General features: G+C 40.2%; 1 pseudogene; it reads right to left on the reverse strand.

Annotated features, from left to right (window-relative positions):
• Positions 1-11,000: 11,000 nt before the first annotated feature.
• On the reverse strand, positions 11,001-13,195 carry LOC149181697 (ABC transporter B family member 4-like; annotated as a pseudogene).
• Between the last annotated feature and the right edge of the window lie 384 nt (positions 13,196-13,579).

Here is a 13,579-nt window from a genome sequence, read left to right on the forward strand (position 1 = left end):
CTCAAATCCAAAGAATGAAGAGAGAGTAACTCCAAGGAAGAATGTTGATTCAAATCATGGCTATTACAACAAGTACAAAACTATATTTTTTGGGCATTGTTTTTATTGTAAAAATTTTGGTCATCAAGCTAAACATTGCATGGCCCGTAAGAATGAAACACCAAAATTGAAGGATCAAACAAACAAACCATATGGCCTCAAAGGGCAAGGAAAAATCAAGACCTACAAATCTTTTGATCCCTTGGCCAAATTTGATCCAATTTGCTCATTATGTAATGATAATGGACATAATGAACAAAATTGCCCCCTCAAAAGAAGAAAAGCAAAAAATGAGAATCCCAACATGGATAAATGTGGCCTAGCTCTATGTGCTCACAGTGATGAAAATCATTGGTTTGTGGATAGTGGGTGCTCCATACATATGACAGGGGACAAAAGGAAGTTTGTCTCATTGAACAAAAAGGAAGGAAATGTATCCTTTGGAAGTGGATCTGCCAAAATTGTTGGAAAAGGAACTGTTACCCTTATTAATGGAAAAGGAAAGGCTCAAAATGCTTTGCTAGTAAACGGGCTCAAACACAATCTCCTGAGTGTTAGCCAAATCTGTGACCAAGGACATAATGTTGTCTTTAGCACTAAAGATTGTGAAATAAGAAACTCTTCCTCAGGGGAACTTGTGGCGAAAGGAGTTAGAACATCACATAGCGTCTACATTCTGAACAAAATTCAAGAAGATAAATGTTATTTAAGTCAAACAAATGAAAGTTGGTTGTGGCACAAGTGACTTGGACACACAAGTTTTGATAACTTGGTCAATATTAGCAAGATTAATGCAGTACGAGACATCCCAAAGTTATTCAATCCAAATCAAGGAGTATGTGGTCCATGTCAACATGGAAAGCAAACTAGAACCAGCCACAAGACCAAGGAGTTTTCTACATCAAAACCTTTGGAGATCATCCATGTTGATTTATGTGGACCAACTCCAGCACTCCAAGGAGAAATGTACTTTGCTTTATTTGTTGATGACTATACTAGAATGATGTGGGTATATTTCATAAAATATAAATCGAAGCATTTGAGTGTTTTAAGAATCTTAAAGCTCTTGTAGAAAATGAAAAGGATTCTAAGATTAAATGTCTTATAACGGATAGAGGGGGAGAATTCACATCAAAAGAATTTGATGAATTCTGTAAAGTAAATGGAATCGAAAGAGAACTCTCTGCTGCCAGAACACCCAAGCAAAATGGGATAGTTGAAAGAAGAAACCGAACAGTTCAAGAAATGGCAAGAACAATGTTAACAACAGTTGACTTGCAGCCAAAATTCTAGAGAGAAGCAGTTGGGACAGTTGTTTATACCTTGAATCGAACTCAACTAAGACCAAATAATGAGAAGACTCCTTATGAATTATGGAAAGGAAGACCTGCTTCAGTAAAATACTTCAATATTTTTGGAAGCAAGTGCTTCATAAAAATCAATGATGGCTCACCAGGAAAATTTGATTCTCAGGTTGACGAAGGGATATTCCTTAGATATTCTACAAGGAGCAAAGCCTACAAGTGCTACAATAATCGACTACGGAAAATAGTGGAAAGCATTGATGTGAAGATTGATGAAGACCTTCCAGAAAAAGAAATTGAAAATCATGAAGTTGACCCTCTCATTGAAGAAGAACTTGAAAAAGAGGAAAAAGATCAAGAAAAACACAAGGAAAAAGAACCATCTCAAACCCCTTCAAAGATGAAGTTTCTCCAAAAACATCACCCAGAAGAGCAGATTATTGGCAATATAGATGAAGGGATACAAACCCGAAGAAGGATGACAAGTACACCAAAGAAAAATGATGTTGCTCTCCTATCTATGATAGAACTAGAAACATTTACTCAAGCAAGTAAGGATCCTCATTGGGTAAAAGCCATGGAAGAAGAAATGTCTCAAATCGAGAAGAATGAGACATGGGAGCTGGTACCTCGTCCAAAGGATAAAAATATAATTGGAACCAAGTGGGTGTTCAAAAACAAAATGAATGAAGATGGACAAATCATCAGAAATAAGGCAAGGCTTGTTTGTAAAGGTTATTCACAAATTGAAGGAATTGACTTTGAAGAAACCTTTGCACCAGTAGCTCGTGTGGAAGCTATAAGGATGTTCTTGGCATTTTCTTGCTCAAAAGGATTTAAAATCTATCAAATGGACGTAAAATCAACATTTCTAAATGGGGAACTCAAGGAAGAAGTCTACATGGAGCAACCAGAAGGGTTTAATCTAGCAGAAGGAAAAGACTTTGTTTGTAAGTTGAAAAAGGCATTATATGGGTTGAAACAAGCTCCTAGAGCTTGGTACGCAAGATTGGATCACTATCTACAACAACAAGGCTTCAAGAAGGGGGTGGTAGGAAGTAATCTCTACATAAAGATGGATGAGGATAAGTTACTAGTCACTCTTGTCTATGTTGATGATCTGATTTTTGCTAGTAATAATGATGAGATGAGCCATGAGTTTGCTCAAAATATGTCAAAAGAGTTCGAGATGTCGATGATAGGAGAGTTATCTTACTTCCTTGGACTACAAGTATCTCAAACCACGGTAGGCATGTTCATATCTCAAGCAAAATATCTTAAAGACATGCTTAAAAGATATGGAATGGACAATTGTGCACCCATGAGCACACCTATGACCACAAATTGCAAATTAAAAAAAGATGATCACTCTCCTCTGTTAGATGCAACTCATTACAAGTCAATAATTGGAGCCCTCCTATACTTAACTGCTACGAGACTTGACATTATGCAAGTAGTAGGAATGGCGGGAAGATTTCAATCATCTCCTAAACAATCCCATTTGTTGGCTGTAAAAAGAATTCTCAAATACTTGAAAGGAACTCCTGATTTCGGTCTTTGGTACCCTAAGATCTCAACTCTTACTGTGACTGCATACACCGATGTTGATTGGGCCGGAAGTGTCGATGATCGAAAAAGTACTAGTGGAAATGCATTCGTCCTGGGAGATTGTCTAGTATCTTGGCTTAGCAAAAAACAAACATCCATATCAGTATCTACAGCTGAAGCCGAGTATATAGCTGTTGCAGATTGTTGTACTCAAATATTATGGATGAAGGAAGCTCTGAAAGATGTCAACATAGGTACAAATCAACCAAACACCATCTATTGTGATAACACAAGTGCTATCAGTCTCAGCAAAAATCCAATGATGCACTCAAAGACCAAACATATACCAATCAAGTATCATTTCCTTCGTGAAAAAGTAGCTGAACAAAACATCATCTTGGAATATATCAATACTAAGGAGCAGATCGCTTATATTTTCACAAAACCTCTTCCTCGAGAAGCATTTGAATAACTTCGCCAAAAGATGGGGGTTATTTCTCTAGCATCACATTCAGTTGATTCATAAAGATGTTGCATGACAGGAGGAGCAATTCGACAGGGGGAGTCATTGTGCACTCCTTTGCCATTGATGTCAAAGGAGGAGAGAAGAAGAATATTGCCATCAATGACAAAGGGGGAGATTGTCAATCTAGGTTGTCATTGATGTCAATATAGCAGTGTTTGTGATGACAAATTCTTTCATACATGATTGCCCATTGATGCCCATTGATCATAATGCTCATAGTGATGAAAGTTTGATATATGATGATATGATGAGATGGAGAACCCAAGTCAATTGAACAGCAAATGACGCAGGAGGTCAATTGAATAGCAATTGAACAGCAAATGACATAGGAGGTCAATTGAACAGCAAATGACGCAGGAGGTCAACTGAACAGCAAATGGCACAGGAGGTCAATTGAACAACAATTGAACATCGATAACAAAGGAGTAAAGAAGAAAACTATCGGAAGAGTGTAGAGAAGTCACAAGAGAAACAACTATCGGTAGACTGGGGGTAAGAAAGTGCAGACTTCCTTGATCATGGCTGAAGTCCCGCACTCAATCCTAGCCGTCGATCTCATACTCAACCCTTAGATCACGGCCAACTGCGAGGGTTAAGGATGTTTTTAATCCATGTGCCAGTCGAAGTCCCGCAAACCGTCGATTGCGATAAGGTTGTGGACCCGACGGATTTATTAACAACTGTTTAATGTAATATTGCATCCGCAGTATCGCAAGTTTCAAAGGGATGTTAAAACCTCTGATTGTGATAGAGTTGTGGACCTGATGGATTCATTAAAAACAGTTCATTGAATATCGCATCTGCTCCATCGAAAGACAAAGCATGTGCACACTTGTAAAACCTCTGATTTTTTATGAAATTGTGATTGCGGGATTAAAGGTGATGACGTGGCATGTGGGACCTCCATGTGGAGAAGAAGGACAGTTCACAACTCGTGAACATGAATTAGCATAAGAAAGGAAGCCAAAGGTCGAGTGAGCGCAGAGGAAGCCAAAGGGCCAGCAGAAGACGAAGGTAAAAACATTCTGTTGATTGGGTTAATCTTTAAAAAGGCTCAGACCTGTGATAAATTGATTGATGGAAGAAGTACAGAACGAAATTTTGAAGAACAGTTCTGTGAAAGGAAATAAAGTTTCATCTGTCATCGTTTGAAGGGAGCAGTAGACAACACCAACATTGAAGTAATTGTGAGTTTGTTTCTTGGAAGTAAGATATCGCGACAATAAGAAGCAGTCACTCCCGAAACAGTTACCGCAACACAGATCTTGGAGACATTATTGGAGATCATGATGGCTATTTGAAATCATCATAAGGTAACTTTGCAGACTCTGTGTGGGCAATATGAAGAATTGTGAAGACTCCTTCATATGAAGATAGGTTGTCATTGATGTAGCAGTGAAGCTGTAGATTGACAGAACACAGTGAAGAAGATTTTAAGAGCAGTGTAATAAAATCAAAACATTTCTTGACAAAGCAAAACTATAGGGTCGAAGCCCTTGGGGTTGGTGCCTCATAATTGGAAGGATTGGTGTCCTTGGAGTTGGTGCTCCTAAACACAAGGTTGGTGCCTTGAGAAGATAGGGTTGGAGCCCTAGAGGTTGGAGCCTCACAAATGACCAAGTTGGTGCTTGGCAACAGATTGGAGCCTTATATATATTGTACCTGATTTATTGTAAAGATTATATTAATAAAAACATTTATTCCTATTGCTCATTTTGTGTTCTAAATATGAATGATTTAACTAGTAAAAATAACAATTGAAAAGTAATATTGATTCACCCCCCCCAGTATTTCCAACAGTGTGCTCCTTCTGATCTCCTCCTGCATGAGATCCGACCACAGTTGTTCCCAATCCGGCAGTTTCTCCCTTCCATTCACAGAGTCCTGGTAGCTATTCCAGCTCTTTGGAAGGCCAAGGAGAGCGAGGCTCACCATATCATCATCGGAAATAGTTATTCCCACACTGCTAAGCTTATCTATACAAGTGGTGAGCTTGTTCAAATATGTGGAAATAGTATCACCGTTCTCCATCTTGATTCTTCGAAGCTTGTCCTTGAGCGCCAATTTCCTCTGGTCGCTACTGTTCTGGTAGAAGTCCTTCAATGTCTTCCACATTGAATATGGAGTATCCTTCCCATGGAGACTCGAGACAATATGGTCTCGAACTCCCTCAAGGATGATCCGTCTCGCCCTCGCCGCACACTTCTTCCATTCAGCGAACCCTTGTGCATTAGTTGAACCTAACTTTGGAATTTCTTGATCAATGAAATCCTTTAAGCCGTTGTCTTCTAATACAGCCTCCATGTGATCTTTCCATAATATGTAATTCGAGCTACAATCCAAGGCATACTCGAGTGTCAAGCCATAGAATTCCATTGACCAACCTGAAGTATGAGATGAATTCGATTTGTACCTACAATCCCGAACTTCAAACTTCGAATTCTCTTCTCTGTATACTGTTCACTACTCCGATAAAATTGGCTCCGATACCATGTAGAAATTCTACAAATTCTCTACAAATCTCGCTCTGAGACCACTGTAGAAAATCTGACTGTAGATTAACCCGATAATACAATATACCAAAGCAAAATACTATAATCTACTTCTACTATCAATTTGCTTTGTGGAATCTTAAAGATTGAGCAAGATCAAGCTGAACACATATAACCAAAAGAAGAAGAATCAATGCACATGAAACACAAAAAATACTCAGGGGAAAGCCTCAGCTAAAAACCCCACTATCTGTATTATCATACAAGGTGGAAATATCTCAGAATTACACAAAACCTTAGCTCTCACAGCTAACCAGGCTCTCAATACAATCCCCTTGGATGCTCACAGGCAAACAAGGCTTCTCACAAACCTTCTCCTCTGCCCTCCAAGCCTCCTATTTCCTTGCACAGTTTCTCTGGGTGATCCTCCTGTTACCAAGTGTAACGTTGATCACTCACACTAATCTCACACCCTGTAAAATTGCGCAATCCTCAAGGAACCTTATTCCTTCTGCATGGAGGAATTTCCTTTATAGAAAAACTCATGCAACTAATAGTAACCTGTCCTTGACATTTAGCTCAATTGGATCTTTCTCTGAATAGACATGGATGAGTTTCTGATGAGAGAATCTTCAGTTATCTGGAGTACACTAGTTGTATGCACGCATGCATGCATTAACTGACTAAACTCACAATTAGTTCTCAAATAGTTTGTAACTAATTTCACTGGACTTAACTCAATAAACTGAGCTAACTAATTACAACTCAAATATAACTCAATCTTATCTCCTTAATTAAGGGATAATCTCCTTAATTTAAAGGATAATTGTGGCATGACTTCACAAAGACTTCTAGCTTGAATTTTTCCAATTAATTAATCCATAATGAATTAATTAATTATTTTCAAGCAGCTAGTGAGACTAAATTCGAATTTAATTCACAATTTTAATTCAAGGAAAAATTAAAATTGGAATATTCTGGATTCTATTTTTATCATTTCTTGTTGCTATTTTCAACACAGCTCCCTCTGCATCCATGTTGTTGTTGATCCATCCTCCCAACACTGCATCTGCACTGCATCCCCCTCTCATCATGCTGCATCATGGTACTGCACTGCAACTCAGTTACTGAGAAGTGAGTAACTGATCCACCTAACTTCTGACATCCATGTCAGGCTAGAAACACTCCCGATGTTGAATCTCTCTCTGCCGCTAACAAGTGCTCCCTCTACTGACCTTTGTGCTGCTGCAACAACTCCCTGCATCTCGCACTGTTACAAACCTCTTTGTGCCATCCAGCATTGTTGCAACACTCTCATGCCTCTCGCACTATTGCAGCCTGCTAGCCTCGCGTTGCCCGGGGACTCCTATACTATAGCACTCTCTGTCACTTCATCTGCATCTGTCTCTACCATGACATCCGCCAGTGCTACTACTCTCTCTTTGGGGCTCCCGTAGCAAAGGTATAATCCAAGAGGTTGGGTACCTCAAGGATCCTACCCCTCATCTCCTGTAGTCTTCCTGACTACATCTCGATGTCTCCCCACCTCTTCTCTAGAGGTACATGAGCACTCATGGCACAATCGTCATCCTCCTCAACCTCCTTCTCTGCCTTCGCTAGTGCTGCCTTAGAGTCCAAAGCCTCTCCCTTACTCTTCTTCCTTGGACATTGGTTCGCATAGTGACCGAGTTCCCCACAATGGAAGCACTTGACCTTGGAGAGTTCCTTCTTCTTTCTCTTCTCTTTCTTTCCCATAGATGCCAAAGCCGCATCCTCTTCCTCTTCCTTCTTGATCCTGACTCCTTTCCCACTACTCCCCGTCTTGCTCAACTATCTGATCTTCTCTTAGCGAAGAGCCGCCCACAATTCTTCCCAATCTGGAAGATCCGCCCTGCCCTGTATACTCTAGACAAATGTCTCCCACTCCTCGGAGACTGCGTTAAGTGCAGTCCTCACCAACATCTCCTCATCCGGTGTGGCTCCTATGGAAGTTAGCTGGTCCTGGACCTCCTTCAACTGATCGAGGAAGTGATCTATCTGCTCCCCTTTCTGCATCTAGTATGACAACAACTAATTCTCAAGTAGCATCTTCCTCTACACGGAAGTATGTTGGTACAATTTCTTTAAGGCCTCCCACATCTCATTTGTTGTATTCTTCTCGACAATATGTTGGACCACATGATCCTTGACCCCATCAAGGATGATCCCCTTCACCCTGGCCATTGCCTCCTCGTACTTCTCATTCTCAGCTGGGTCAACTGGGATCGCCACTACTCTCAAAGCGAAGGCCTTGATGCGATGTTTGTCTAGAATAGATAGGATCCTGGCCTTCCAGACAACAAATTTGGACGCTCCATCCAACCTATCCTGATCCCTCAGCCCATTCACAGCCATCTCTCTGCTCTTCTCTGTCGACTCCTTTGAGTCTCTCTACTTCCCGCCTGGAAGTTTTCTGTTCGACTCCTACTAAGTCTCTCTACTTCGTGTCTAGAAGTTCTTGATTCGACTCCTGCTGAGTCTCTCTACTTCCCGTCTAGAAGCTCTCTTCTGGACTCCCTCTGAGTCCCGATTTCCCTCTTGGAAATCCTTCTGCCAATTGTCAAGTTGCCCCTCTCCAATCATTTGTGCAACTGCAACACTGATATGGATTTCTTGGCTAGAAATCTGCCTCGGCAGTAACTCCCTCTACCTTGGTCTTACCCTGTTAGGTATTGTTCTAACCATAATACCCCACCAGCTTCGCTCTCGCAAATTGCCCACAACTTCCTATGCCCCAGCAACTAAAGGACTGAGCCTCTAGGCTCTACGCAATCCCCGCACCGGCAAAAACTGCTCCCTCAGCCACTACATCAACCCTCCCGGTCTCTACGTGGCTCTACGTGAGCCTCTCTCTGCCCTCCTCAGCCTCTGCGCTGGCCTTTCTCTAGCCAGGACTGATGACGCAGTCCCTCTGCGTCAACCCTTCCCCTGTTGCTTCTGCAAGGATTAGCTACTGTCGCTCAAGACAGCTGATTCTGCTGCAAATGCTCTGCTCAGCTGATGCCTTCAGCTCTCCTGTGATCTGCAACCACGCTCTGATACCATGTTGAATTTTCTAAGTCTATCCGTTAGAAAATTAATCTGTATTATGCTGGTTTATTTCTTCTACTTGTTTAAATTCGAACAAGTTATTTAAAACATTTAAATACCAAAATAAACACAATACAATCACAACATCTACAAATCAACAACTAAAAGAAAAATAAACACACAAGTAACACCGTTATTTTTGGACAAATGTCCCCGGAAAAACCCAATGCAGGAAAACCAGTGCAGCTATTCTGAGGGCTTATTATTATGCAGTATTTTCTTGAGTACAACTGGGTGCCTAACCGGCTCACCCGACAGAGAAAAATACGCGGCAATGATACCTCTCTATTCGGAAACAGATATTCAGAAAACATGTCCCATGCAACCCTCTCTAGCGACTCTGATGCTCTGCGCTAGCCCTTCTAGCTTCTGCGTCAGCCTCCTACTGCTCTGCATCAGCCTCAAATCTCTCTGCATTAGCCCTCTGAGGCACTGCGTAGCCTCTGGGACCCTCTGCATCACTCTTGCAACTCTCTGCGTGGATGACACAGTCTCTCCGGTTTCTTCGCTATCTCTATGTGGCCTGCTCTAGCGGTTGCTTCCCGCTTCCTGCCTCCACTCTGGTCTCTCGGCACTGTCTCTACCTCTCTGTCCAGTACTCACTACCCCTCCCTGCTGATCATTTATTCGACTTTGCTTAGCAACCCCGCTCTAGCAAAACGAATGACTGATCACTCTGGTGTATCCTCCAACTGACCCTGAAGCCTTCTTTTATACTTTTCTCGTTGGTCCATCAACGGCCGAGATTAAATCTCTAATCAACGGCTAAGATTAGATTTGGCTTGATCCATGACTTTTGGAACCTTCTAACCCAGTTTTATATTAATACCCATTAATATTTTATTTTTCTTAAGTTTAGACTTAGGAATTCCATTAAAAATATTAATTATTTTAATATCTCTCAAACCAGTTAGAATCTGCCCATATCATTTCTGGGTCTTGGAGATCTCATGTGCTTTAGCCTCTCCACCAATTTTCATGGCTAGAGCACATCCGATGCTACCCCAAATCAACAATCAGTAGCTCAATTCAAATCTTCTGAAAGGCAACTCGAGCACCCAGTCACAGCTATCCCTTATTTTATTGCATGGACGAGTTCCCTGGTTGCTTGGGACTGCATATTGATTGTGAAACTGAGGATAATGGTCGTGGAGCATACTCAGAAGCTTAAACAAGGCCTATCAATTAAATTCTGGGCTGCATATTATTTAGAGGAGGGAGTGTATGCACTGTAGGAGGTAATACAAAGCTACAGGCAGGCTGTGTCATATGTTTGGGGCATCAAATCATTTCTCAAGAGGCAGTATCTCCCTTCTGAGCATAGCCACGAATTCTGGAGCGTTATAGAGACAATCAAAGGATTATTCCTCACTGCTGTAACCTCATTTAGGAGACTGTGTACCATCTCAAGGCATAGTTGAAGAGGATTGTTGATGTCAAAGACCCTTGTGCAAGGGCTGTCAACAATTGCCAGAATTACGCTGAAACTGAGAGAAGTTCTGGGGGCTTGGAGAGAAGTTCTGTAGCTGCAGTTTGTGCAAGGATGTGTATGGACCAAGACTAGAGACCAAATCAAGTTGAATATCAGCCCATCTTGCTTGTTGATTGAACATGGAAGCTGTTGGTGCAATTTACATATGACTGGGATGAGTTTTAGAGTGAATAACACTGCTGGACATGGCCAATTAAAGGCTGATATGTATGGTTGTTTTCCCTGAAAGGAACTGATAAGTTGGAGGCATCTTTGCTGAAGCTACATTACCAGGTTCCTCTAGTCCATTGTTTTTCCAATTGTATTTGCACAGTAATGAAATAAAGGGACTGTTATGGCTATTTTCATTGTGATGAAATCAATTTTTCCAGTATTTATAATTTTCTGAGCTGTCATAAAAAAAATAGATGTGTTTTGGTAAATTTGTGGCGTCATATGAAGTAGAGAACACATTGTCCAGCAAACAAAATTAAACGATACACCTACAGCAGTTTGCATGTGACATGTCTGACAAGATTTCTAGCTGCAATATTCACTGAAAACACTCAGAAATTTCTGGTCAATTGGGTAGTTTCCTTGTTTGGAATCTTACACCCATTAACAAAACAGTAAGAGGTCTGTTCATCTACCGACCTTGAATTTTCACTATCATCAAACCATACAATCTCTTGGTAAACAATCTTACTAAATGTCAATGATCATATACGTAGCACAAGTCTGTCACAGCAACTGCAAAACAGTAAATCTGTGTTGGTCTCATGAGGAGGCATGTTGTTGCCAAAACTATATACATAAGTGCCCAGAATCTAGCATCTTTTTGAAGCTGATGTGGAGGTTCGTAAAAACTGGCAATAACACTTGAAAGCAAGAGACAAAAAATAGGAAATGTAACCCAATGCACAACTGCTGCAATGGATCCCATTGCATCCCAGTATGAACACTGGAGTCTCTGGCTTGTTGAGAGATGCTAGGCATAAAACAAGAACATTTTTTCCATGTTTTACCTGACCATCCTCCACATCTCCCTGATTTTTGGACGAAAACCAATTCATGAAGCCCTTCTTTGGCTTGCTTTTGCCTACTTGAACATCTTCCTGGAGACCAACTCCACCAGGCAAGGAAAATGAAAAAGAAACAGAGTTACAACTACCACCAATTCCGGATGATCAACTGCTTATAGATCGTCTAAATGACTTTCAACTACTAACCCTGCCAATGGTATTGGAATCATCCAAATGTATTTCCATTTGATCAGGATCATTTGCACAGTGTTCTTTTGATTGATGCATTTCCTACAGATGTATAAGCTGGGAGTATGCATCAGAAGGGTTCATGATGAGCTAAGAGTGTGAACCTGAAAATAACATTTCCCAGATTCATGAATAGATCGGCATGAGTAATGAAGAATAGTCATTTGACTAAGCCTGTTGCTAAATAAAAATTAAATTTGTTGCATGAAGAATGGAGATGAACATTTTTACAAAGTCCATTGCCAAGCACATGTTAAAATCACTGGTAGAAGGAACTATCGTAGCTATAATCAAGCGGCTGCCCAACATATTGTCGATTTCTTTGCTGTTTGTTGATAACAATTAAAAAATGAAGCATTGTAAAGGTTTACCCTTTTCAAGGATAGAACCATGCTGGACCACAGCAATCATATCAGCATTTCTGACAGTAATCAGACGATGCACAACAATAACTGTTATTCTATCATAATTCTATCTAGAGCTTCTTGAACCACTCTTTCAGACTCTGCATCTAAGGCACTGGTAGCTTCATCGAGGAGGAGAATTTGGAGATATTTTAAGATAGCCCTCGCAATTGCAATCCTTTGCTTTTGTCTTCGAGATAATTGGGTACCATGCTCTCCTACCATTGTATCAAAACCCTGGAATAGCAACCACAAATGCCAACATACACAAAATTCATGTGCAAAAGAAATGCATTTCACAATGAGGAACATTAACAATTGTGAATAATCAAGATCTATTTCTAGAAACCTGAGGCATCTTGGTAATAAATTTTGCCGCATTAGCAAGCTCTGCAACAACTTGTATTTCCTTATGCATATGCAATATTCTCCTAAATATTGATTGCAAAGGGGGCAGGTTCCTAGCTTACAAGTCCAATTTTTTTCTTATCCACTTAAGTTGAAAAAGATGAAAATGTTGACACTGTCTATAAGCACTTCACCAGCTTGTGGATCATAGAATCTCTCTATAAGACTTGGAATTGTGGACTTTCCACTTCCACTCTCTCCAACTAAAGCTGGAGTGGCACCTAAGGATATTTCACATGAGAAGCCAAAAAATACAGGCCTTGCAGAATACCCAAAATGTCCATCTTTAAGCTCAATATCACCCTGAATATCCTCAAGTACCAATCCATTTGTTTCATATATATCAATCTCTAGCTTCCTATCAATTGTCTCAAACATTTTGTAAGCTGCAGCTTGTCCAGCTCCAAAGGCAGTTAAACATGGTGATATCTAGCCCAGAGACCTGAAATCTAGCAAAATAATTATCATTTTTGTTATCCTCAATCAGCATTAATTCATATACTTTGAATAAGTAAAAAGTGACACTTTGAAGCATTAATTCAATGCTACAAACACTTAAAGGATACCTACAGAATACTGTAGAACATATAGAAAGAAACAAAAACAAAAACAAAAATTGTTGTTGCTAGACTCACTTCTACAAAGCAATGTCTTCCTGTCTTCTCATGATTGTCTCTGAGAGCTTATGTGTGAAGTTTGAACCTCATTTCACAATCATGAAATCTACACTTAAATGGTCTTAATCCAAGTTGCACTGCTCTAATGTGCTGATTGAGATTTGATTTCTGGAGAGAAATTTAATTAGATTACCACTCCATACAAAATAAAAAATGAAATTTCCATTTGCATACCAAAAAATTGTTAAAATTATCAATAACATACTTTAGTAAAGCTTTGCAAGCGGTTGTTGAAGTGGCACTTTATCCTCTCCACACATGTTTGGCTTTCATGAATGCACATGTACCTTTTGATCTGTTTCTTCAATTG

Source organism: Pinus tabuliformis, chromosome 3_2 (genome assembly GCF_031772625.1).
Source record: "Pinus tabuliformis cultivar Carrire ecotype Pingquan chromosome 3_2, CPIR1, whole genome shotgun sequence".
NCBI classification, from domain to species: Eukaryota; Viridiplantae; Streptophyta; class Pinopsida; order Pinales; family Pinaceae; genus Pinus; species Pinus tabuliformis.